General features: G+C 33.4%; 2 non-coding genes across 2 annotated transcripts; both read left to right on the top strand.

Annotated features, from left to right (window-relative positions):
- The first annotated feature begins 3,109 nt into the window (after nucleotides 1-3,109).
- TRNAC-GCA (transfer RNA cysteine (anticodon GCA)) lies at nucleotides 3,110-3,181 on the top strand. Its single transcript has one exon. It is a non-coding gene; the product is annotated as a tRNA-Cys (tRNA).
- A 4,953-nt stretch (nucleotides 3,182-8,134) lies between these two features.
- Nucleotides 8,135-8,206, top strand: TRNAC-GCA (transfer RNA cysteine (anticodon GCA)). The gene has a single exon. It is a non-coding gene; the product is annotated as a tRNA-Cys (tRNA).
- The last annotated feature ends 19,753 nt before the right edge of the window (nucleotides 8,207-27,959 follow it).

The raw sequence follows: 27,959 nt of genomic DNA, 5'->3' as shown, positions 1-27,959 counted from the left end.
CAATGATTCGTTTTGTTAATCATCATAAAATATACATTTTATGATTTTAACCATTATATGATCATTTATGTTACAAGTACTTCAAAATGCTTTCTCACCTCAAAACATGAGAGGTAGCTTAGGATCTGTTAACCAAGTTAGTTATGATTCTTTTTCTTTCATCATAAAACTTATCATCTATTAATTTTTTATTATTTTGTGAAATGGATTAAATGCTTTAATATAATTTACCTATTTTTAGCTCTCTGTTTCTATTGGAATACTATTGACCCAAATTTTTTATCTTTTGTCTTGTTTACACAAGGAACAACAAGAAATCTAAAAGATCTTGCAACCAAAGAGAGGTCAAACATCCTTCTCTTTTCTCTTACTCTTAATCCAAACATGTATCTAGACAGAAGGGTATAACAGTCCTTTCCCATTTTTAGGTCCCTACTTCCTTCACCTTCAGTTCCTCAGATGTGCAAGCCATATCCAAGCTTGTAGAAGTGATTTCCATTTCTGCCCTTGAAAGAACCTAAAGGGATTTTCTAGTTCTTCCTTTATTTTATGTATATTTATTTTGGGATAAATGTAAGATATAACTTAGTTTTAATTTTAGGTATGCTTGGCTAACATATTGGATATGTAATATGAAGATTTATTCACACCCCGTGATATTTATTATTGTTTCTTTTGATGATACATTTATTGTATGAAAGAGATTTTTTTGTATGAAACACAAAGTAGATTAGATGAATGAGTGTTGATACATTTATTGTATGAAATAGATTTTTTTTATTACATAATGTATGTTTTGTTGTGTTATGAAACATTAATTGTCAAAAGGTTACGAAACGCAAATACGTGTCCTCTTCCTTTATGACAGGGGCTTCCTTGATACGCATTGCGTGTCATCTATGTGCATCGTAAATATGTGTCGTCTTCCTTTATGACATGGCCTTTCTTGACACGCATTTGCGTGTCATCTGTGCATTTTATGACACGCAATGCATGATTAAAGGGTATTTTTGTAGTATAGAAAACCTCAGTTAAGGTACAATCTACAAAATAGACTTGATAAAGAGAATAGTCGTGTCTTTTGAAGACTTACGCCTTAGATTTAGTCTCTTATTTATTTTGACAATTTAAAGGAAATAAAAAAGTCGAGATATTCAATTAAAATGGACAAATCTAATTTACAATAGTTATAATAATTTCTTTCGGTCTTTAGCTTTACATTCACTTTGACAAACACTTAAGGTATTTTTCTCTTAAATATTTTGATTTGAATTTTGAATCATTCAATGGTGGATCATCCAAATGATCTATCAAACTTGAAATTATTGGTGTTTCTAGTGATTTAATATTGATGATGGATTCTAGTAATCCATGTCCAATCTATTAAAGTGACATATTTGCTTAATTGTAAAGTTATGGAACATTCCATGGAATTTGAGTTTCATCAATAGTGGGTCACCATAGATTTTGATCCAACACTAGTCACAAGTATTTTTATAATAATAAAACAACTATTATTTAAGAAAACATAATTAGCTTGATCTTATAATCACATTGACTCCGCAATAGGTAATAAAGTACTGATATTTAAGGCATATGGATCATCAATCAAACTTGACATGATAAATTAACTAAGAACAAACAATCGAAATAAAACTTTGATCCATAATCTCATGAATAATCTATTTAAAACACAAAGAAAAATGTGTTAACACCTAAATTCATAAAGTAAAAGCAGTACGAACACAATTAGAATGCTAATCATGACCAGAAAAGAAAACTGAATGATTCCCATCTTGAATTTGCTCTCGAATGCTTCAAATCTTCGTTCCATTTTAGCTTAATGGCCCTCTGGTTTCCTTTTAGACTATAAAAATCGCAGCTCTAGATTTATATTCATAGAAACCGAACTTGGTTAAAGATTTATCATTAGGGTTAATTTTTGGCTTAATTTATAGGTTTCAACGTCGCCACGACGTGGTAAAAGACTTGCCACATCATGGAAACTAGAATCCTTAATGTACACGACAGCGTAGACCGAAACGGGGTTTTTTTTGCAATTTTTTGATCCACCACGTCATGGTAATGCCTTTGCCACGACATAGGAATTAGAATTTGTATTTTGGCTTCAACATGAAAGTCGATTGAAATTTTGTCTTGTTTTCAAAGCATCTTGAATCTCCTTAATAGGAGTTAAGAGTCATTAAATATAGCCAAAACACTCAAGAGAGGTCTATTAGCCCAAATTATAATTAAGCAAGTATTTCTTGTCCGATTTTGCCGACTTTTCTTCCCTTTCAGCTACTTTCTTCTCATTTTGCATCCTAGTTCCGATTTTAACTATAGTTTAAAATTTCAAGGAATTTTAAGTATCATATATATTACAATATAACATTTTTATTCAAATAATGACCTAAAATATATAGTTAAATATGACCATATCATTAGTCACCTATATTTCCTCTGTCAGAATGCTTTCTAGTCTGATACACCATAAGAGAATGTTCAACTTGATAGGAACCCAATTATCCCACCTATTCTCAACCCTTCCCCCAACATACGACAATCCATATGAAACATGCCTATAGAACACCAAAAACTTATTTGACACATCAATCAATGTAGGGACATAATTTCAAGTTAAATATTGAGTTTGTTACAGCAGTACATATCACAATATTTCCCAAGACTTGTTACATCAACTTGTTTTCACGATATTTTTAGACGATTTATATGTATTTATCCTTTTAGTTATGTCATTTCTAATAAACAAACATAATTTTACCCGTAATATGTGATATTTCTCTACTCATTAGTTATCACCCATCAATCACAAGATATATTCTACTAACTAAATAGTTGTTGAAACACCCTCATCATGGGAAAAAATTAACATAACCTATTTGAATTAAATGGTATTTAGATGGTCATTTCTTTTAAGGTTTGTCAAAAAAATTTATGTAGGTTAATAACATGCCAAATAAGTAATATTTTTTTTTATAAAAATCATTTTCAAATCACTCCAACTTGATCTATCAAAACCTTTCAATCTTCTTTTTTAGAATGTTGAATATTAATATAAATCAATGCTTCAAATAAGCATCAAAATGGGTCCATAGCTCAGTGGTAGAGCATTTGACTGCAGATCAAGAGGTCACTGGTTCGAACCCAGTTGGGCCCTTTGTTTGTATTTTTTATACTCCTCTCATATCCCAAATCAACCATCATTTGTTGCTTACCGAATCTAAAAACATTACATAAACCATTTCAGAACTTATATTATCTCGTTAATATAGAATTAAAAATAATTTCCTCTAATTATTTGATTTTGAATTTTTTTTTGATTATAACATTAATTTAGAACCTCTTATGTCACCAATCATTAGAACTGAAAATAAAGTCTTGAATATTTGTCCTTATTATATGCATCAGTCTGATAACAATAAAAAAGTTGACTACCGATTAAACTTAACCTGGTTTTCATTAACCCAACAACACAGAGAGTTATATTAGTGAGAGAAAAAACAATACCTACTTGTACTCTTAGTATTCTAATTGAGCTTAAACATGATTATTTACTCCTTGTGTTCTTAATGTTTGAATGATTCACTAGATTTTTTTCGTTCAATTGGAGTTCAAACCGATGAATGCTTGCATTCTTGTAATTTGTTTGAAGGAATGATGCCTTATCAAAAGCCTTCAATCCAAGAAGTTCAAATGTACCAAACTCTAAAAGATTTGATTCAAACTTGCAAAGTTGAAGTTGTTCTTGAATTCAAATCTTCAAGATCCAAAAAGATTAAAAGGAATAAAAAGAAGAAGAAGATCAAAAGCAAGAACAAATGGGTTTCTTCACAAATATCTTCAAAAGTTTCTATGAATCCAAAATCTATGAAGCAAATTTGGGTTCCAAAGAAACAATCATCGAATGTTGCAATGAAGTAGAATTCAAAACCCAAAAGTGTTGATGGTTCTTGTGAAGATGATGCTAGATCATTGAAGGACATGAAGAACGGTTTGTACAACACGCATCGTGGGTGGTACAATCTAATGATTGGTGATTTTCTTGTTCCAACGAAAGAATGAAGATCTTCAATGATTGATTCATGTGTTGCAAATAGACAAAGAATCATCAAGAAGGTTTCTCAAATTTTCAAATGGATTCCGAAAAATTCATGTTGAGATCGAAGATAAACGATCGAGGTTCTTCTCGAAACCCGAATTCAATCATTTTTTTAATCGTGCTTTTCGTTTTTCATATTCGATCATTTTGATTCATCACATATAATCTTTTTTGAACAAATTGTTGATCTAATATTTTTTTTATTTCAATTGATCTAGCCCAATCCAACATGTTTTGATTCAATTCCAAGTCCACAATATTGTTGATAGGCATGAGCATATGACCCGTTGGACCGGACCGGACCGGAAAAAAACCGGGACCGGACCCGGACCGGACCGAATATACATATTAATGGGCCGGTTTTCGGGTTTTGTTTTTACCGCTAATCGGGTTTCGGGTTTGGACCGGACCGTACCCGGAATACGGGATTTAACCCGGACCGGACCGAAAAAAAATTTCTCCTTAAAATATATAGATAAGGATATTGAATTATTAGTTAATGTTATATATAACATTATGTATAAAACTTGATGTTTTTATTGTAACATTATTTATAGATCTTGATCAACTTTTGTTCCTATCACTTTACAAGAAAATATGTATTTAGCATTCTATTTTTTGTTCAAACATGCAAAAAAAATTTTATAAAAACATGCAAAATTTTTTATAAAAACATGCAGTTTTTTATAAATAATGATGTTTTTTGTTGTTTTTACACAAAAAAGCTATTAAAATGCAGTTTTTTTTATTAACGATGTTGTTTCTTTTTTGTTAAAACATGCATTTTTTTATAAAAAGTGTAGTTTTTGTGCTAAATAGTGTAATTTTTATTTGTTCCAAATGTTAATAAGGTTTGTATTTTTTTGTAGACACCACATTTGCACGTGATTTAAGTAAAGTCCCGCATTGTACCAATTTCAAAGCCTAGTTCGGTCCAAAACCCGAAACCCGGTTTAGTACCCGAGACCGGACCGGACCGAACCCGAACCCGTACATCCAAAAACGGTCCGGTTTTCGGGTAAGAAAATTCACGATTTTCGATCTTCGGGTTTTCGGTCTTCGGGCCGGTCTGGTCCGGGTTTGGCCCGTTGCTCATCCCTAATTGTTGATATGTTTACGGTTCATCAAATTCAATCTAAAGCCCAAATTTATTTGATACAATCAAATAACCCAAAACCTACTATTCATCTAACATTCACTCGATTCACATATATGTTTTATTGAGTACAAAAGAGAATCAAATTGTTTCTCGTTTTGATCATTCATTCACGACGATCAGATTAATCTCGTTTTTTTAACGAAAGTTGAATCACTATATTGCTTCACAATTCTGATCAGATAGCAAGTAATCCTAGTTTAAATTTCGATCTATGCAATTCGTTTTACTTCATTCGTGTATCGGGAAATTATATCTTTGATTTGATGCGATTTCGAGAAACATTTGACCTGAATATTGGATTCGAAGTGTTGCTTGAAGTGGTTTCAAATTCCAAATTGATTGTATGATTATTTGATTTGTAATTATCAAATTTCCAAAGTCTCGTATTCGGAATCGATTGTTAAAGGCTAAAGGCAATGCAAAAGAACATGAAAAATCAAGATTGAAGGAGGTTCAACTGAAATCAGAATTTAAACTCGTAACTGATCTGGATCTCGTCTCGGAATGACTTTGATGTGGATTGAATGGTTGGAGATCAAATGTATGTAATCAAATATTGATTTCTTGTTTGAGAAGATGCTATCAAATCGTTGAAGACTTGTATTCGAGTTGTTTGAATGGAATTGTATTCAAACTAGTATTGGATGTTGAGTTCGAATCAAAATTGGATTCGTGTTTAAGGGTCGAACAATCGTTGTTTGGGTTAGGAGTCGAACACCTTGAGCTTGCAGAATATGGAGTCGATGTCGAAAGTCAAAATCGGGTTCTTGATAGAAACGATTTCGATTTTGACTGGAGTCGTAATTGGTTTGTGTCCCTTGAAAGTCGAACCATATCTCTTGGAATCAGACTGATGTTGAAATTGACTTAGATGGTTAGTGTTCATAGAGTCGAAATTGAAAATTGTCGAACGAATTAGAAGAAAATACCCACTTTTTAAATGGGATAATTTTCTATGAACAATGCAGAATTTTTTTCGAATCCCCTGACATTTCAGCACTTTGACAAAATTTACCCAATGTCCACATTGGGGTATAATTATGAGAAATGGGAATATTTTTCGAATTCAATCCTTGAAGCTTATGCGAATTGTCACTCTACGCCAAATTTCATATATGGGGTAAAATTTCTCATTGGAAGCTTTTTTGGCACAACGGTTCCTGTATAATTACAAAATTGACAGTTTTTACCTAGATTTCTGAAATTCTTGCAACTCTCACACAAAAGTCAAAAAATATCACAAAATTTGGAAATTTTTCTTGGCTTTTTGTGATTGTTTTTCGTGCAAGATTTTCATGGTTTCATTTTTGGCATACATAGAGGAGGAGATTCGTCAAGTTTATTCCTTGAGCGCTTCTCATCCTTTGTGGGTTTTATAATCACTTGTTGATTATAAATCAGGGAAGAATGTAGATATGGGTATTCAAAACTTCTCGGGTATTCATTTGCGGATTTAAAGACCGGTGTTACTTCGAGGGGAATTAGTCTTGATTGTGCAAGTTTGTTTGGAAACTGAAGTTGGGACATCCAATCCTAACTTTGTGGGGGAGAATATTAGGGTACAAAGTTCTCATTGGATGTGGCTTACCCTTTTGTAATGTGTAATGGGTTTAGCCTTTTCTATAAATAGGAAGTGAGTGGCTCCTATGTTATGTAAGAACTTGTAAGACCCATTTGAGACTTAGTTTAGTGATAGAAAGAACAATACCCACTCGTACTCTTAGTATTCTATTTGAGCTTAAATGTGATTATTTACTCCTTGTGTTCTTGATGTTTGAATAATTCACCAGATCTTTTCAAGTCCGCACATGTCATCATAATCATGATCACTATAGTGAGAACTAGAATTCGTATTTTGGCATGAACATGAAAGTCGATTGAAAATTTGTCTTGTTTTCAAAGCATCTTGAATCAACTTAATAGGAGTTAGGAGTTACTAAATATAGCCAAAACATTGAAGATAGGTCTATCAGCCCAATTATAATTTATCAAGTATTGCTTGTTCGGTTTTGCCAACTTTTCTTCCCTTTCAGCTCCTTTCTCCTCATTTTGCATCCCAATTCTGATTTTAACTATTTTTTAAGATTCCAAGGCATATTAAGTATCATATATCTTAAAATATAACATTTTATTCAAATATATCAAGATAATGACCTAAAATATATACTTATATATGACCATATCATTAGTCGACTATCTTTCCTGTGTCAGAATGCTCCTTAGTCTGATACACCATAAAAGAATGTTAAACTTGATAGGAACCCAATTAACCCATCTATTCTCCACCCTTCCCCCAACATATGACAATCCATATGAAGCACACCTATAGGAAAACAAAAATGTATCTGACACATCAAGTAATTTAGGAACATAAATTCAAGTTAAATATTGTTAGTTTGTTACAGCAGTACATATCTCAATATTTCCCAATAATTGTTACATCAACTAGTTTTCACGATATTTCGAGACGATTTATATGTATTATCCTTTTAGTTATGTCATTTCTATAAAAAAAAACATAATTCTATCTGTAATATGGGATATCTCTCTACTCGTTAGTTATCAACCATCGGTCGGGAGATATGTTCAACTAACTAAATAATTGTTGAAACACCATCATAATGGGAAAAAAATTAACATAACCGGTTTGAAATAAATGGTATTTAGATGGTCATTTCTTTTAAGGTTTGTCACAATTTTTTATGTAGGTTAATAACATGTCAAATAAGTAACAGTTTTTATGAAAATCATTTTCAAAGCACTCCAGCTTGATCTATCAAAATCTTTCTGTCTTATTTTTTTTCAAATATTGAATATTAATATAAATCTATGCTTCATATAACCATCAAAATGGGTTCATAGCTCAGTGGTAGAGCATTTGACTGCAGATCAAGAGGTCACCGGTTCGAACCCGGTTGGGCCCTTTGTTTGAATTTTTTTTATACTCCTTTCATATCCCAAATCAACCATCATTTGATGCTTACCAAAACTAAAAATGTTACATAAACCATTTAAAACTTATATTATCTCGTTAATATAGAAACAAAAACATATTTATCTAGTATATTGATTTTCAAAAAATTCTTGATTATAAACATTAATTTACAACCTCTTATATCACCCATCGTTAGAATTGAAAATAAAGACTTGAATATTTATCCTTATTATATGCATCATCTTGATAAAATAAAAAGTTGACTCGTGATTAAACTTAACCTTGTTTTCATTAACCCACCACCGCTGAGACTTCTTAATCGGGTAATCCCCATTTCATTCATCTTCATTCACCTGATAACACACATAACTAGTGTTATACCCGTCCGTTGATTGGTTTGACAGATTTAAAAAAATGATTCGGTTTTATTTTTTGCCAAATGAATGTTGTTTCTAATGTATTTATTAAAATTATTTAGATAAGTAGCAAAATGTATTCCTTACTCAACAATACATACATTGTCCATAAAGATCATCAAATGTGTTTTTCCTTGTACATGGTTGAAGTAAAAAATAAAACTCATAATAGACAAATCATTATCAATAATCAACCCCATGATTTGTACTTTTGTTTACAAAGTTGTTTATGTTTTGTACACAATGTACTTGGAGCAATTTACAGTCAAAGTCATTGATTTGTTTATTATAAAATCTTACTTTCAAGTGTATTGTGATTTTTTCTAGAGTTTATTATTATTTTTTTGTAGACAATACATTAGTGGGGTTCATTGATGAAAAAAAAAAACAAATGACATATTATATTTTATTTTATAGCATCAACATGAGGTTAATGTTTGACTTATTTGACGACCGGAACAATTAATACCAACATGTTCGGAACATTCTAACATAATGTAGTTTTTTTTATGATATTTCTATTTTACTTAATGGCATTCAATTGGGATTTCCACTTTGAAAAGTAAAATGTTTAATTTTTTTTGGAACGTCCGATTACAACATTTGACTTGAAAAAATGTTTTATAGTCATTAACCTACAAAATAAATTCATAATTTCAACCAAACTTTCAAACATTTTGTCAAATTGATTATTGGATGTCTGATAGTCGTTAACCCACCAATAAATTCACAATTTCAACCAAAATTTCAAACCATTAACTGCAATACCCATAATCCAATAATTGTTGTTTGATATCATTAATGCACTTGAAGTCTTAATGTCTTTGAAAAGTAAGAACATAGAAGTGTATAAAGATATACTTGGAATTCGAGTAATTAAGTAATTAGAGTTTGGAAAATCTCAACCCTGTTTATGAGTATCCAATAAATAATAGATTCTACGGACTCGAGGGCATTGTTTCTTGATTCTTGTTTGATATTCCTTGTGTGACTTGAAAGGCTTTTGACGACTGAAAAAAAAAAGCAAAGAAAGGGGAGATTTTGAGTCGTTTCTTATTCGATTTCTCATGCTTGTATTAATTAACAAATAACCATTGGCCAATAAATAAATGAGCTGCTTCCAAGAAAAAAAGAAATTTATTTTTGACCAATCATATTCTATTCTAATCTCAATTAATAAATATATAAAATAATTAAGATAAATATTAATACTTATTAGGAAAATTTTAAAATACTATTCTGACCAAAAATATGAAATAAACAAAAGTGGGATACCCATAAAATAGTTGTATACTTTCACTAGGTTTAAACACGTACAAACTGCAATTAATAAATAAAAATACTAATTACAATTTTAAATTGTAGTGAGACACATCTTTTATTATCATTGACACACAAAAATGTTAAAAAACAAAAGTATTATCCAAGAGCACAAGGGTAATGTTTCTTGATTTCTGTTTGGTATTTATTATGTAACATGAAAGACTTTTGACGACCGAAAAAAAAGCAAAGAAATGAGAGATTTTGAATCGTTCATTATTCGATTTCTCAAGCTTGTTTTATAAAACAAATAACCATTGGCCAACAAAAAAATGAGATGATGCCATGAAAAAAAGAGATTTATTTTTTACCAATCATATTATATTCTAATCTCATTAATTATATATATATATATATATATATATATATATATATATATAGTTAAGATAAATATTAATACTTGTTAGGCACATTTAAAATACTCTTCTGACCAAAAAGAAAATAAACAAAAGTGGGATACACATAAAATAGCACTATATTTTCACTAGGTTTAAACACATGGAAACCACAGTTGATAGAGAAAAATACTAATTATATATTTTATTTGTAATGAGAAACATCATTTATTATCTTTAATACACTATAATGCAAAAGAACAAAAGCACTATCCAAGAGCACAATGGTACTTCATTTTTATCTATCCAAGCACTTGCAGCTCTGCTTCAAAACCTTTTTTTTTCCTTATGATGGCCTAAAATTTGCAACCATAACCCAACTTGAGAGAACCTCTTCTCTAAACTTTACCATATTACTCCAAACATGCTACATGCATATTAATCATATAATTTACATTGATGGTCTAAAAACCAAAAAGCATGGATACAAACCAACTATTAAGATTATCACAATGTTTTATATATTACATAACTACCCAGGAATTTATATTTCATATACATATATGAACACTAAGTACAAAAGTAATAGTATTAACTATTCTAAATCTTCCAACAGTACATAACTATACTGGATGTTTATCACCTGCAATAGTTAAACATTGAGAGCGATAAGCGGGCAACGTTTAGTGAATTCAACAATAGATACAATATAACGCTATGCCATATATACAACAATATGACAGAAGCAAAGAGAGATAAAGAACAACAAAGGCATATGTATATCATATGACAGGCTTTCCATATCTACCAATGATATGATTCAAAGATTTACCATCAATGACATACAACAATTTCAAGATGATATACATTATAAAACATCAGCCCAAGTGGTATAGAAAATACAATTTCGGATCATCATTTTGCTAGAATATACATGCTTTCAGCCCTACCTAGCCCTATGCCAATACCAGAAGTGATACAAGTCATGCTATACATGGCCAAAGGCACAGAGCCAATACCAGAAGTGATACGAGACATGCTCTACATGGCCAAAGGCATAAGTCCAATACCAGGATAATACGAGACATGCTCTACATGGCTAAAATGTCAAATCCAATACCAAAAGTGATACGACACATGCTCTACATGATCAACGGTATAAAACCAAAATAACACTGGAAAGTAGATTGCACATATAACACATAACATACAATTGTCCCTATATTGAACTCACCGTGAATAACCGAATGATAAAATGATAATTTGGGTAGCACTTCATTTCTAAAAATGACTTTCATTAACGAAACCATGAGTTTTTGTTGAAAATTGGGCTTTGTGCGGGCAGAGTTTCAACTGAAAAAATTATTTTCTCGGGGTCTTCGGGGGCTCCGGGGCTTGCTTCGGGTGTTAGGGTTATTCTCTAGGCTTCGGGGGTGTTAGGATAGCTTAGAAGAAATGAGAGGGTGTAAAATTGTAAAGATTTCTAAACAAATATGGGAGGTCTCGCACCCCTTTTGTAGTGGATGAAGCCTCAGGTTACGTTGGATGTTTCGCGTATGCAAGGCGTACTGGCATATGATGTTTTACGTTGGACGTAGGAGCTTCGTGTGATCAATGTGTCAATCGTACGACATAGGTGTCCCCCATATGAAGATAGAGGTGACGTGGCTGATTTCGGACCTTGTTCGAGTACGCGGGGAGTAACTCGAGTACGATAGGCGTACGACCACCTCAAAGTTTGTTTTTGAAACTTCATAAATTCATATGTTTCGCATACAGGCTCCGGTTTTAACGTTCTTTATATCCACGCATATGTGAAATTATACTCTACAACTTTCGTTTAGACTCCGTCGGCTAATTTTGACTTCATTTTTAATATTATATTTTTAACAGGCCGGGACAGGAAAAGTCTGTTAAAAATTCATAACTTCTTCATCTGACGTCCGTTTCCGTCTGTCTTTTTACCATTGAACTACTATTGAAGAGACTTTTGATTCTTGTTTAGGTTGTGTCAGCTAAAAATTGCTCGATCTATAATTCGAATTTCGAGTTGTACACTACTATGCCGAATCTTAGAAAAATCATAACTTTCTCATACAAAGTTAGATTTGGACGTCCTTTTTATGAAAGTTTTTGGTTTAACGAATACTGCGACTTTCATTTAGATCGCTAAAGCTAAAAAAAATAGTTTATCGTAAACTTACTTTTTACGTCATATAGCATCGTGCTAGTTCTGTCGCGAAACTTTGATAAGTCATAACTTCTTCGTTATAACTCGAATTTTGGTGAGGTTTTCGCTTAAACGTTTTTAAAAAGATAATTTACAACTTTCAATAACATTAGTTTTACTTATTTTAAATTTAAATGTTATATTTTCATTAATTTCGATAGTTGACTTTTGATCGGAATCTCATAAGACTTCCCATCACTTTCAATACATTCCGATTGATTCTAAACATAGTTTTACTTCAAATCTTATAAAACTATCTTGTTAGAACTCAACACTCAAAATCATATAATATTTAATAATATTTAATTTTAAGCTAACAAGCTTGCAAGACATGATAACTAATCAAGGTTATTAACGAGTATGTTACAAATACCTCATCCTTTTAAGGATTTCGTCCCCGAAATCACAACAATTTAAACGAATGGGGATATTTCGCTCTTATCTCATTCTTATTTTCCCAAGTATAATTTGGGCCTTGATGGTGTTTGCACTTGACACGCACCAACTCCACTTATTTATTACGCAATTCAACCATTTTTCTCGTTTATAATCTCTTCAGGCTCTTCTACATATCCTAATTTATCATCTAGTTTCACCTCGGATAATGGAACCCTTTCATCATATATGCTCAAACATTTACGCAGATAACTCACATGAAATACATCATGAATATTTTCCAGATTTTCAAGCAATTCCAAATGGTATGTTTGCTTACCAATTCTCTGGATGATTTTGAAAGGACCAACAAATCTAGGAATCAATTTTCCTTTCTTCCCAAATCGCATAATTCCTTTCCATGGGAATACTTTCACCATTACGAAATCACCCACCTGGAATTCTATGGGTCGTCTCCTCTTTTCTGCATAGGACTTTTGTCGATCCTGGGCTGCTTTCATTCTTTCTCATACAATCTGAATCTTGTCAGTGGTGTCTTGAATCATTTCAGGGCCACCAAGGATTTTCTGTCCTACATCACTCCAACATAATGGGGTACGGTATTTACGACCATATAATGCTTCATATGGTGGCATTTTGATTGAAGTGTGGTAACTGTTATTATATGAAAATTCGACAAGAGGTAAGTGCTTGCCCCAGTTACCACCAAATTCCAAGACACATGCACGAATCATATCTTCCATTGTTTGGATTGTTCTCTCTGTCTGATCATCTGTCTGGGGATGATAAACTGTGCTGAGAGCAACCGAGATCCTAATTCATGTTGCATACTTTCCCAAAAATGGGAAGTGAAGCGAGTATCACAATCAGAAATAATATTTAGTGGCACACCATGTATTGCAACAATTTCATCCAAGTATTGTTCTGCGTATTTCTCCATTGGAGCTGTTTTACACATGGCAAGAAAATGTGTACTCTTAGTCAGTCGGTCAACAATTACCCAAATGTTATCATTTTGTCTCGCAGTCTTTGGCAATTTGGTAATAAAATCCATGGACAGCTCCTCCCATTTCCACATGGGGACATTAATACCTTTTGGACTCCCGTATAGTTTTTGGTGTTCTGCTTTGACTTGTAAGCACACTAAGCCTTCCTACACGTATCTTCCAATGTCTCTCTTTAATCCAGACCACAAATAATCAGCCCGAACATCATAGTACATTTTACTTGTACCATGATGTATTGACAACTTAGACTTATGGGCTTCATCTAAAATCTTCTGTCTTAATCCACCAATCTCTGGAATCCATAGCCGATTCTTAAATACTTTCAGTCCACGTGGATCATCAAGTAAAATATCAACATAATGTACCGTCCCTTCCTTCTTCACATTTTCTAGCTTTAAGGCCTCTACTTTCCATTTTTCTAGTTCATCAAGAATAGAGAACTTTACTATAGTGTGAGTAATAACATAACACACACTATTATGATAAACTTTTTTGCTAAGTGCATCAACAACTATATTGTCTTTTCCATGATGATACATGATTTCACAGTCATAGTCTTTGATTAGATCCATAGCTCGTTGTTGTCTCATATTCAAAGTTTGCTGACTGAATATATACTTGAGACTTTTGTGGTCGGTAAACAATTGGCATTTTGTACCAAAAAGATAATGCCTCCAAAGTTTTAAGGCAAATACTACTGCAGCGAGTTCGAGGTCGCGGGTGGGATAATTCTTTTCATAATCTTTCAGTGTCTTGAGGCTTATGTTATTACTCTATCATACTGCATCAACACACAACCGGGTCACAACCTTGAAGCATCGCTATACACGGAAAAATCACTATCACCTTCTGGGAGTCATAATATAGGAGCATGAGTCAAAAGATATTTTAAAGTTAAGAAAGCCTTTTCTTGGGTTTCACCCCATTCAAACTTTGCTTCCTTTCGTGTATGACTTGTGATAGGTACAACTATACGTGAAAAATCTTTATTGAATCTCCGGTAACACCCTGTGAGACCCATGAAATTGTGAATTTCAGAATCATTACGGGGTGCTTCCCAATTTTGAATGGCTTGAATTTTGGTAGGATCTACTGATATACCGTCACCAGAAATCGCATGGCCGATAAATTGAATTTGGCGAAGCCAAAATTCACATTTTGAGAATTTAGCATATATTTTCTCCTTTCGAAGAAGTTTTAATATTTCACGAATATGAATGGCATGATCAGCTTCAGACTTGGAATAAATTAGAGTATCATCAATGAATACAATGACAGATTTATCGAGCATTAGACGACATACCCGATTCATCATATCCATGAATACAACAGGAGCATTTGTCAAACCGAATGGCATGGCATGGAATTCGAAATGCCCATAACGAGTACGCAAGGAAATCTTTGGTACATCATGCTCATGTTCTTTCAACTGATGATAGCCATATCTTAAATCAATCTTCGAGAAATAGCTAACATCCTGAAGTTGATAAAACAGGTCGTCTATGCGAGGTAGTGGATACTTGTTCTTGATAGTTATGTGACATCCCCATTTTCACGGCTAGAAAAGACCGATTTTTTATGCTTTGTTTAAAAATCAGAGTAACATTTTAAATAAAAGTGTTGCAGAATTTGTTCCCAAAATAAAATATGATAAAGATTTATCAAAGCATTTTCGTAGAAATGTATTTCATTAAAAACCTCGGGATGTCATGTTCGATACAGATCAAAAGCATAAACAGTACAATATAAGCCTTACTACATTTATTCATATCTACAAGCCTATATCCGTAATATCTCATCCCAAACATCATATCTATGCTCATGCGACACTACCTATAATACAAGAAACTGAGTGGGTCAGGCTTGGGAGCCTGGTGAGCACATAGGGTTTTCAGCCCACAATAAATAAGTTTATTAATTTCACAAACCAACAATAACCCGATTACCCATTCCTGTTATCCTCACATTACGTCCCTAAAACACTTATCATAAGGGACTTAGACTAATGATCAACATCGGGATGGACACTACTACTAAGGGGGTTCCTCAGCAATAAATGTCCTAAAGGCAACCATGAGAGGGATGGAGTACACCGGTGAACACATCGTTTACAAATACCTACAGGCTGCGAGCCTGCTAGCGTTCCACTGGACTGTCTAGAGGAGTTCGTGGTCGTCATCCATTCTCAGCTAGATGACAGAATCAACAACAACATCGAGGACTCTCATCATTTTATCACACATCGTCTATTACATCTACCCATGTTTTACCGCAACAATTATGTAGATATAAAATACATGTACAATTTAAATCATTTAAAACATGTATAAAAATCTTTCATCAGCATAAACAGCAAGTATTCAGACAATATACACACATAGCACGTATTTTATATTAAATACTTCATATCTATGTGTAAGATGAAAGTAACTATGCACTCACTTGAAAAGGTGGTGTCTCGGCACTCGGACAACACTTCGTTACTCTTAACACAATTTTCCTTTGACAAAACCTAGTATCATTACCACTAGAGTTTAGACTAATATTCAACAAGACTAATTAATAGTCTTGCTATTATTACATTTATATAAGCACGAAACAATATTTCTCAACCACTATATAGAAACAGGGGCCAAGCATAAAACACCGGAGGGCAGGACCATTTTGGCATATAGCACTTCTGAAATCCAACAACCCTATGCGGCCCTTTAAACCAGATTCCCCATACCGCGAGTGGTTAAAAGATATTATAATGACACTTATATAACTCATAATAATAGCCCAAATACTTATTATAAGGTCCTAATAACATTACTATATTAAAACATAAGATATACTAATGATAGGGTAGGCGTAGCTCACTTATTGCGGGTTTTTCGCAAAACCAAGCTTCACTAGAGTAGCTTTCCAGAGCCGAAAGGCTCTTTGCTCGGGACTCTAGGAGCCTTGGGGCTTCCTTCGGGTGCTAGGGGGATTTACCTAGACTTTAAGGGGCTTAAAGGAGGCTAGCGAGAGAGAGAGAGAGAGAGAGAGAGAGAGAGTATAAAGAGTGAAAGTGAAGTTGGGATGGTGTGAAGAATGAGGGAACCCGACACCTCTATTTATAGGCTGCCAGGCAGCTGGACTCGCCGAGCTGGGTCGCTAACTTACCGAGTCAGTGCCATGTGTCATCATCTGATGGCTTTTCTTGGGGTGAAAGCAACAGTTGTGATCGCGCCATGTCACCCAAACTCGCACAGCACCCTCTCGACTTAGAAAAAATCATAACTCTCGCATACGAGCTCCATTTTCAACGATATTTATATCCACACATAGGTAAAAACAAGATTTACCACTTTCATTTAGAATCCATCGGCTAAATCTTGGCCGATCTTAAATTTAACAGTATGAGGACATTATATTGTTAAATGTCCGCATAAAATTCATAACTTCTACAAACAGACTCCGTTTTCGTCTGTATTTTATCATTGAGTTCCTATTAATGAGATCTTCAACTCCTATTTAGGTCGCGTAGGCCAAAAACCGCTCGAACTAAAATTCGAGTTTCAGGTCGTGCATTGATATGCCAAATCTTAGAAAATTCATAACTTCCTCATTCGAAGTCAGATTTGGGCGTTCTTTTTTTTTTATGTTCTCGGTTTAATGTATACTAAAATTTTTGTTTAGATCTAAGGCTAAATAGTATTCTATCATAAATTCACTATTTACGTCTTCCCGGTGCCGTGTCGGTTCTATCACGAAACTTCGACGGGTCATAACTTCTTCATTATAACTCGAATTTCGGTGTTGTTTATATATCCGGAATCCTTGTCTCAACCACTACAACTTTATGTAAAGATATAGAGTTTATCACATACTTTAATTTTGACGCTTATTTTTAATCTTTATTTATTTTACCTTTATAATTAAGTATAAAGCACATAAATCCACATAATACTCAAATAATTCCTCTTTATTACTTCTAAAGAGTTACAATACTTGACCTAGACTATTACACCATCTACTAATGCTTAGCCCCAAAACACGGGCATTAAAAGTTACCTTATTCAGCTCGGTATAATCATTACAAATTCGCATCGATCTATCCTTCTTCTTGACAAACAATATTGGAGCACCCCAAGGAGAGGTACTCGGTTGAATAAATCCCTTGTTAAGTAATTCCTGCAGTTGAATCATTATTTCCTTCATCTCAGTTGGTGAAACACGATAAGGTATCTTTGCAATCGGAGCAGCACCAGGCATAAGGTCAATTTGGAATTCTAGTTGCCTATCCAAAGGAAGTCCAGACAAATCATCAGGGAAAACATCAGGAAATTCATTAACAATGGGAAAATCATTTACAATTTTCTTCCCCTCTTTTGAGATATCAACTATATAGGCTAGATAAGTAGAACACCCCTTCGATATAACTTTATGAACTTTTAGGAAAGAGATTATTTTTAAGATTTTAAGTATTTGTTCACCGTAGACATAAATAGGATTCTCCTCTTCAATAGAAATGCGTACAATCTTTTTGTAGCACAAGAATTGTACATGGTTCTTTGACAACCAATCCATGCCGAGAATAATATCAAAGTTGGGCAATGAGATATGAATCAGGTTCGCAAGAAATTTATCACCTTCAATTTCTATGGCACAATCCCTACAGACTTTATCAACAAGTAATGATACACTTCCTGCCGTATCTACATGAAACGGTTAGGTGAGTGCATAGCAAGCAATTTGAAAAGAATGCGCAAATTCATCAGACACAAAAGAATCTGAGGCACCAAAATCAAATAAGATGTGAGCAGGTCTAGAATTGACGACAAATGTACCGGTCACAACATTTGGGTCTTCACGTGACTCCTCTGTGGTAATTTGAAATGCATGACCTTTAGCTTTTGGCACCTTCTCCTTTTTAGTTGAAGTATTTAACGGTTGTTGAACAAAAGCTTGACTTCCTGCCATTTCACTAGTAAGAGTAGGACAGAAACGTTTCATGTGGCCAGTAACACCACAAGCATAGCATGTAACATTCTTCATTGGGTAAACGAGATTCATGTGACCCATTTCTCCATATCCATAACATATCACCGATCTTTTTCTGTTCAGCATTGGCCCTGGTGATTCTTTCCACATTTTTTACACGATGGTGACTGAAGAGAAAAAGATTGTGACCTACCGCGGCCACGAGAGGTATTATGAGATTGTACTTGTTTTCCAGGATAAGATCGAGCAGATTGAGCCGATGGAATAGAGGAAACAGAAACAATTCAATCAACACGTGGATGCTTCGGATCAGAAAGAGTGGCACCACGTATCTCTAAGTCATGCTCGCGCTTTCAGGCATACTCAACAACTTTATCAAATGACAGAACATCCCGATTAACCACGAAATTGCAGATTTCATACCATAATCCTTCCATGAATAACTGAATTTTATCCTCTTCAGTTGGAATATACTTTGCAGCAAACGATGCTCTTTGATTGAATTGAGTTTCATAATCATTCACGATCATTCCCCCTTGTTTAAGCTCGGGGAATTCTTTCTTCAATCTTCTCCTCATGTCTAGAGGACAATACGTTCCTAGCAAGCAAGTTTTGAACATTTCCCAAGATAAATTCTCCTGATCATACTCGTTGAGAGCTTCAAATGTTGCTTCCCACTAGACCAAGGCTTCTCCGATGAGCATTGCAGAAGCATAATTAGCCTTGTCTTCATTAACCACATGAGGGATACGAAATATTTTTTCTATGTTCTGGATCCAGGTAAGAACAACAATGGGATTAAGAACACCTAGAAACTCTGTAGTACCATTACGCATGAAAATTTTGAATGAGGGATGTTTCGCCTCCCGTTTTGAAGATTCTCCGGTGGCTTTCTCTTTATCTTTATCACTATCCTTTTTATGTTCTTCGAGAGTGTTCCGAAAAACGCCAGTAAGTTTATCCATGAGTCGCTCCTCATGAGGGGATACTGGAGTATTTCCTTCATCATGAAGAGGATCTCCACCCACCTCTGGTGTATGACTACTCGTTCAGTCATCGCTCTGAAAATTTGGAGTAACCTAGTATTTTAGAATATTAGGATTTATCATTACCTAATACTTCACTTAAGTCTTTCCTATGGTGTGTATCTATATACTTACAATGAATCAATTCATTTATTGAACTTTTAATAGTTTAAGTCTAAATACCAATCCATGGGATTTAGTTCACTTAAACTACTGCTCTGATACCATGATTGAGAGAACCCATTCTCTAAACTTTACCATATTACTCCAAACATGCTACATGCATATTCATAATATAATTTACATTGATGGTCTGAAAACCAAAAAGCATGGATATAAACCAGCTATTAAGATTTTTACAAGGTTTTATATATTACAAAACTACCCATGAATTTATAATTCATATACGTATATGAACACTAACTACAAAAGTAATAGTATTAACTATTCTAAATCATCCAACAATACATGACTATACTCGATGCTTATTACCTGCAATAGTTAAACATCGAGAGGGATAAGCGAGTGACGCTTAGTGAGTTCAACAATAGATACAATATAACGCTATGCCATATATACAACAATATGACAGAAGAAAAGACGGACAAAGAACAACAAAGGCATATGTGTATCATATGGTAGTCTTTCCATATCAACCAATGATCTGATTCAAAGATTTACAATCAATGAGATACAATAATTTCAACATGATATACATCATAAAACTTTAGCCCAAGTGGCATAGAAAATACAATTTTGGATTATCATTTTGCTAGAATATACAGGCTTTTAGCCCTACCTAGCCTTATGCCAATACCAAAAGAGATACGAGTCATGCTCTACATGGCCAAAGGCATAGAGCCAATACCAGAAGTGATACGAGACATACTCTACATGGCCAAAGGAATAAATCCAATACCAGAATAATACAAGACATGCTCTACATGGCCAAAGGCTCAAAGCCAATACCAAAAGTGATGCGAGACATGCTCTACATGCTTAACGGTATAAAACCAAAATAACATTGGAAAGTAGATTGCACATATAACACATAACATATAATTGTCCCTATATTGAACTCACCGTGAAATAACCGATTGATAAAATGATAATTTGGGCAGCACTTCATTTCTAAAACTGACTTTCTTTGACAAAACCAGGAGCGTTTGTTGAAAACTGGGCTTTGTGCGGGCAGAGTTTCAACTGAAAATATTATTTTCTCGGGGTCTTTGGGTGCTCTGGGGCTTGCTTCGGGTGTTAGGGTTATTTTCTAGGCTTCGGGGGTGTTATGATAGCTTAGAAGAAATGATAGGGTGTAAAAGTGTAAAATTTTCTAAACAAATCTAGGAGGTCTCACATCCCTTTTATAGCAGCCAAAGCCTCAGGTTACGCTGGGCGTAATTTTCTCGTACGCGAGGCGTACTGGCATATGATGTTTTACGCTAAGCATACCCTCGTACCCTGGACGTAGGAGCTTTGTGTCATCAACGTGTCAATCATGCGAGATAGGTATCCTCCATCTGAAGAAAGAGGCGACGTGGGTGATTTTGGACGTTGGTGAAGTACACAGAGCGTAACTCGAGTACGCTAGGCATATGGCCTCCTCAAAGTTTTAGTTTGAAACTTCATAAATGCATATCTTTCGCATATGAGCTCCGTTTTTTACGTTCTTTATATCTTTCGCATAGGTGAAATTATACTCTACAACTTTTGTTTAGACTCCGTTATTTTGAATTCATTTTTAATATTATATTTTGAGTAAATTACACGAATAGTCCCTATGGTTTGGGGTGATTTGTGTGCTTGGTCCCTAACGTATTTTTTTTAAGTCGGAAGGTCCCTACTATTTGTTTTTGTTACGCGCTTGGTTCGTACTGTTTGTTTTTGTTACATGTTTTGTCTCTGACTTACCTAAAAAGACTATTATTTAAATAAGTAAAAATGGTGGGGTAGGTAAGGTAGGGTGAGGGGTGGGGTTAGTGGTGTGTTTATTTAAATAAATTAAAAAATCAAGGGAAAAATAGTCTTTTTAGGTAAGACAGGGACCAAGTGCGTAAAAAAAACAAATAGTAGGGTCCTTCCGAGTTAAAAAAATAATTCATGTACCAAACATCCAACTTACTCTTAACCATAGGGACCATTCGTGTAATTTACTCTTATATTTTTAACAGGCTGGGACAGGAAAAGTCTGTTAAAAATTCATAACTTCTTCATCCGACGTCTGTTTTCGTCTGTTTTTTTACTGTTGAACTACTATTGACGAGACCTTTGATTCTCGTTTAGGTTGTGTCAGCTTAAAATTGTTCGATCTATAATTTGAATTTCGAGTTGTACACTGCTATGCCGAATCTTAGAAAAATCATAACTTCTTCAAACGAAGTCAGATTTGGACGTTCTTTTTATGAAAGTTCTCGGTTTAATGAATACTACGACTTTCATTTAGATCCCTAAAGCTAAAAAATAGTTTATCGTAAACTTACTTTTTACTTCATATGGCGTCGTGTCGGTTCTGTCGCGAAACTTTGATAAGTCATAACTTCTTCGTTGTAACTCGGATTTCAGTGAGGTTTTCTCCTAAACGTTTCTAATGAGATAATTTACAACTTTTAATAACATTACTTTTACTTATTTCCAACTTAAAAGTTATACTTTCATTAATTTCGATAGTTGACTTTTGACCAGAATCTCATAAGACTTCCCATCACTTCCAATACTTTCCGATTGATTATAAACATAGTTTTACTTCAAATCTTATAAAACTATCTTGTTAGAACTCATAGCTTAAAATCATATGATATTTAATAATATTTACTTTTAAGCTAACAAGCTTACAAAACATGATAACTAAACAAGGTTATTAACGTGTATGTTATACAACTGCATCAAGAGGACCTCCCATATTTCTTGGTTAGTCAGTCTATTTCCGCTCTTATTTTGTTTACATCAGAATCATTCCATTATGTTCGAAGTCTCCAAAATAACAATAAAAATGCACAATAATAATTAGGACATCAATAAATATAGGAATAATCTAATTATAAATAAAATATTGAAATTTGAATTCAAAATCCTATCAAATCGGATGCAATATCTATTGTTAGTCATAACTTTAAAATCCTTTATCTAAGTATTCATCACAATCACTTTACATTAAATTGTATTATGTTAAAATAAATGAAAATACATTAAGTTTTATGGGATTTAGGTAAACAAAAAAAATTAAAATCAATAAGTTTGCATGCAACCTAAATAGGATTATGTTTTCTTTGTTGAACCTATAACTAAGAACATTTAAAAGAAATCTAGAAACCCTAGCATGTTTTTGAAATTAACATTAGAGGGTTTTAGAATTACATACCTATTAGTTGGTATAGCAAACAACTATAATTCCTCTTTGTTGATATTTTGGAAGCAAGCACCACAAGTATCGTAATTTTAATGGAATCATGCCCAAGCTAGCAAGAGAAAGAATTAGGAGAGAGGAGAGGGGTTTTTGTCCAAGGCTTGTGGAGGGAAGGCATGGACGGAATCAAGGGCTAGGGGACTCCTTATATAGTCTAGGAAACTTGGTGCCAAAGATAGGGTTCAAGGGATAAGCCTTAGATTCGCTTTCCTTGGTGACCAAGCAGCCCAATCCCTTGGTATAAGGCGCCTTGGATGAAATCTCTTAGGGTTTCCTTAGAGATTTTCATCCATCTCATTCCATTAGGTTCTAGAGCCTTCCTTAAATAACAAAACATACTCTGTACTTTTAATTAATCCAATTAATTCTAATTAATTTCTGATTAATTATTAATTAAATAATATGATTTCTAATTAATATATTATTTCATAACACACTAATAAAACATTTAATTAATTTATTATTCACATAATAAATTAATCTCTCTCTCTCTCTCTCTCTCTCTCTAAAATCATCCTGTCTAATTGCTAGGTTTGAGGACAACCCAAAAGGACTGTGACATTATCAATTCACGTATATATCAATTTTAGTTATGGTCTTAGATACCTAATCCAATAGTCTCTCACTTGGATAAGTGTATAACTATAATTGGCAGTATAACTTCTGAATCGATCAACAAGTTGTTGCATCCAAAAGCCACTGTCAAACTCTGACATAGTTAGTTAAGTATCCTAAGATAAGTGATCATATAATCCTTTGTTTTGCAAGATATCATTTGAACACGAGACATGGAATAGAATGAATCTCATTGTCCAATACTTTATTTTCTGATTTTTTATTTGTGATGATATAGGACTTCTAATTGAACACATCATTTTTAGTCCAGGCTGGGCCCAACACTATAAGTCAATACCAAATAACTGAGGGGCCAAAATATATTGCTTTTCCCATTAGGGCAAAAGGAATGAATAAACTTTGACTCATATGCTTGCATATTTTACACATCAAATCCTATACGGAAATAAGTTTTATAAAATCAACTTACTGCTCCGTTTACACATTACTAATGTACAACCGACTTGTAAATTATAACTCATATATCTCCGTTTCAAGATCCTAAGATATTATTGTCTCAAAATTACTCGTGATAAATTCCATGAAGTAATTCTCTGAGCGTGGGTTTATCCATTACTTAAATCTCCATTTCTAAGAACTCACGAATATTGAAGCAATTATATTGCTATGTCTAACTCCCTTAGACAATCAATAATTTAGTTCATGACAGTCTTCATTCACTACTTCGTAAAGTATGAGCGACTGTGGAGCTTTCAATAATCGAATTATTCAAGAAGTAAAACATGCACAGTGAAACAAAATAATAAACTAATTAACTATGGTCTCAAAACTATTGAATATAAATAAAACTCTTCTTAATTAATCACCATAATAATTATGAATTTACTCATTGTATAATGCTTCGAGTAATCAAATAACAACTTGAGTTAAATAACATTTGTCATGCCATGTTATAAACATGCATACAACCATACATGCATTAAGGTTTCCAACTGGGCCCTATGCCAAAGAAGCTCATTTCATAATTACAAATTCTTTTCACTGTCTAAAAATGTATTGGAATTCCAACAATACATGCATTAACCTTCAATGATGTCGAGGCTTCAAAGTCACAAAGACCGAGCCAATGATATTACAGAATGTCCAATTGGAACTTTACTACTAGAAAAAATTCCATGATAATGAAGGTTGAATTCAAGGTACACTCCTTGAACACTCCCCTTGCATTAAGGTTTCCAACTCACATGTAGATTTAATAATCAACCCCCATCATGGAAACATTTCTATATTCCCATACGACGATCTATTTTAATCAAGAATCATCTTAATCCAAAATCATGTCACTATGGTCCATCTAAATTAACACCATACTTCCAACTGTCCACAAGCAACCAATCTTCACTAAACCTCTGAATGTTCTTGAATATTATAGCATATGTAATTGATCCTATATCCGAAGCATATGGGACTCGATTCGTTATATCTGATATTTTTACAATCTCTTGCTATATTAGTTTCATATATGAAATTTTCTATGTTCAACCATTTAAACATGATATTCACATATGTCTATGACTCGGTTCCATTAAACTATACAATATAATCTTTTAGATTCAAAACAAAGTATGAGTTTCGTTTCCTTTAAGTACATCATAGTAAAAAAAATTCCCAAACTTTGAGGTTTGCAAATCAAGAACTATGTTCCCTACGAACTGTATTGTCAACAAGCAATACCAGCATAACAATTATGCTCCCATTAGCTCTGACATGTACCCATAAATCAACTACACTTCTAGAAATCAATACCCTTGACTTTCTTACTGAAGTTCAGATTTATGTTATGCGATGCTTCGATAAGTCTCCAATTAGACTTCTTAAGCTTATACACCTTTATTGGAGAGAATATGTGTATGATCAAACCCTTTCATAACTCTTAAGTATATGTCTTGAAAGTTCAAACAATTCCTTGCCATTCCTCACAATTCGAAATATAAAGATGGATGCCGTAATCATATTGTGAATTTGAGAATGCAATTAACACAAGTAGCATCCATACTAATCATTATCAGGTCCTTTAAAATTTACTAGCAGAAGTGTTTCCTCATAATCATTATCATGAATTAGAGCGAAAACTTTGCCATCTATATTTTATGGTGCATACATTCCCATCCATGTAGATCTCTCATTTCCAACCTACAATCATAAGACAAGGTTTAGGACCAAACCAAATTCAAATTTATCTTTCCTTTCATGGACTGAACTTTTCTTAATTTAAATTTATTGCCCTTGGGTAGCACAAAGGCCTACAAGTTGTTCCGTGTTGTTGGCAACCTACCCATATTGATCGATGTATTTTCACTGATCAATGTGCTTTTTTTCTTTTGTAGTTAAATGAAAATGTAGAACTTATAAGCATTGCCAACTCAACTGGAAGGCGCACAAAAGTAAGAATGTCTCAATCAAACACGACTTGTAATCAACCTCAAGTTATGTGCTAGTGATAACTAAAAGGTTTATTGTCGGTTGACTCTTGAAACTCTCAAGATCAACATTACTCCCACTGACTTCTTGACTTATGATTTTCTCTCAAGGAACATCCTTTTACAAGCTAAAACAAATATTCAAAAGTTCGTGTGGATTCCCGACTAGAAAGCACTTCGTAAACTAGGTCTCAGTTTATCCTTTGGTTCTCGATTAACGAAAACATCACAACTCCAATTATATAGGTTCTAGAGCATGAAACATTTTAACTCCACATATTTTGAGGTGTTTTCAACCTTCTTAGCTTGAAAAGAGTTTCCAGATACGATATGTAGTTACTAGGGTATGACTCTAAAACATGATTGGAACAAAGTATGGTACATCTATGATCGAATCATTTCGAACATTGTTTGATTCCTTTTCTTAGTCATATAATTGTACTGAAATGTTCTTTGAGGCTCAATTGTGATATACAACCACCATCACTAAGATGATCATAAAACATGATACTAAAGCATTCTCCTTTCTTCTCAGATTATAGAAGCTTTTATCCTTCTGCCTAATAGATTCTTATTATTCATTCTGATACTCTTTGAATCTTTTCAAAGTATCAGAATTATGATTAATCTTATAAGCATAACAATATTTACTGAAACATCAGCAAATCATGACGGATTGGGTTATCGTCCTTATGGTGGATATGAATAGTCCTTATCAACATGTACTAGATCCATTAGTCTTTCACATGACTCACATAAACATGTGATCAATGAATTCGTCATAATTTTCCAATAAACATGATTCTGATATACAATGCGACTTGTATAACACCAGGTATTTGTCTAGCTAGTGATGAGATTTATTTTCACTTGGTCAATTATGACAATACCACAAGCGATATCATAAAAAGCAAATCCACAATTATTATTGCTAATATCATAAATGTAACCAACACTTTCATAAATACCATTGAAAGAAAATATAAATAGGGAAACCAGATAAACCAAAATTTCACTTTATTGAAAATAAATGAAAAATTGGAACTTGTGCTTACAACACATAAAATGAAAAACTTTGTTTGTAGAAATCTCATAAGAGTAATAACAATCTATTAAATTATCGCAACTCCTTAGTAGTAGTTCCAAATTCTGATCTTTGAACCATGTGACCAAAGTCTATTTCTCATGATCTCATTTAGCTCACCTTGTTCTAACTTTCTTTTTTCTCTTTATCTCCTTTAATACAATAAAAATGTGATTATCACATCATGCATTAAGAGTCTACGAATAAGAGCCTATAATACAATGGAGTCAGATAATAGAAAACATGATGTTAGGAGAGTCATAGGAGGAGGTGGAAGAAAGATGATGTCTAGTTCCATCATTTCCTAAGGAAGGGAAATAAAAATTCACCTTGATGTGAAATTGGAAGACCATTTCTAGAAGATCGAGGAAAACTATTTCCTTAAGAATGAGGAAGACATTTCTATCTACACAAGATATTTTAAAAATAAGAGAAAAAGAGAATTTAAGTTAGTTGATTTTAATCCTTAATTATTAATATATAAATTTAAATTAAGGCT

This window comes from Lactuca sativa, chromosome 7 (genome assembly GCF_002870075.4).
Source record: "Lactuca sativa cultivar Salinas chromosome 7, Lsat_Salinas_v11, whole genome shotgun sequence".
In the NCBI taxonomy this organism is placed as follows: domain Eukaryota; kingdom Viridiplantae; phylum Streptophyta; class Magnoliopsida; order Asterales; family Asteraceae; genus Lactuca; species Lactuca sativa.
This window is presented reverse-complemented; position numbering and strand designations above follow the sequence as displayed.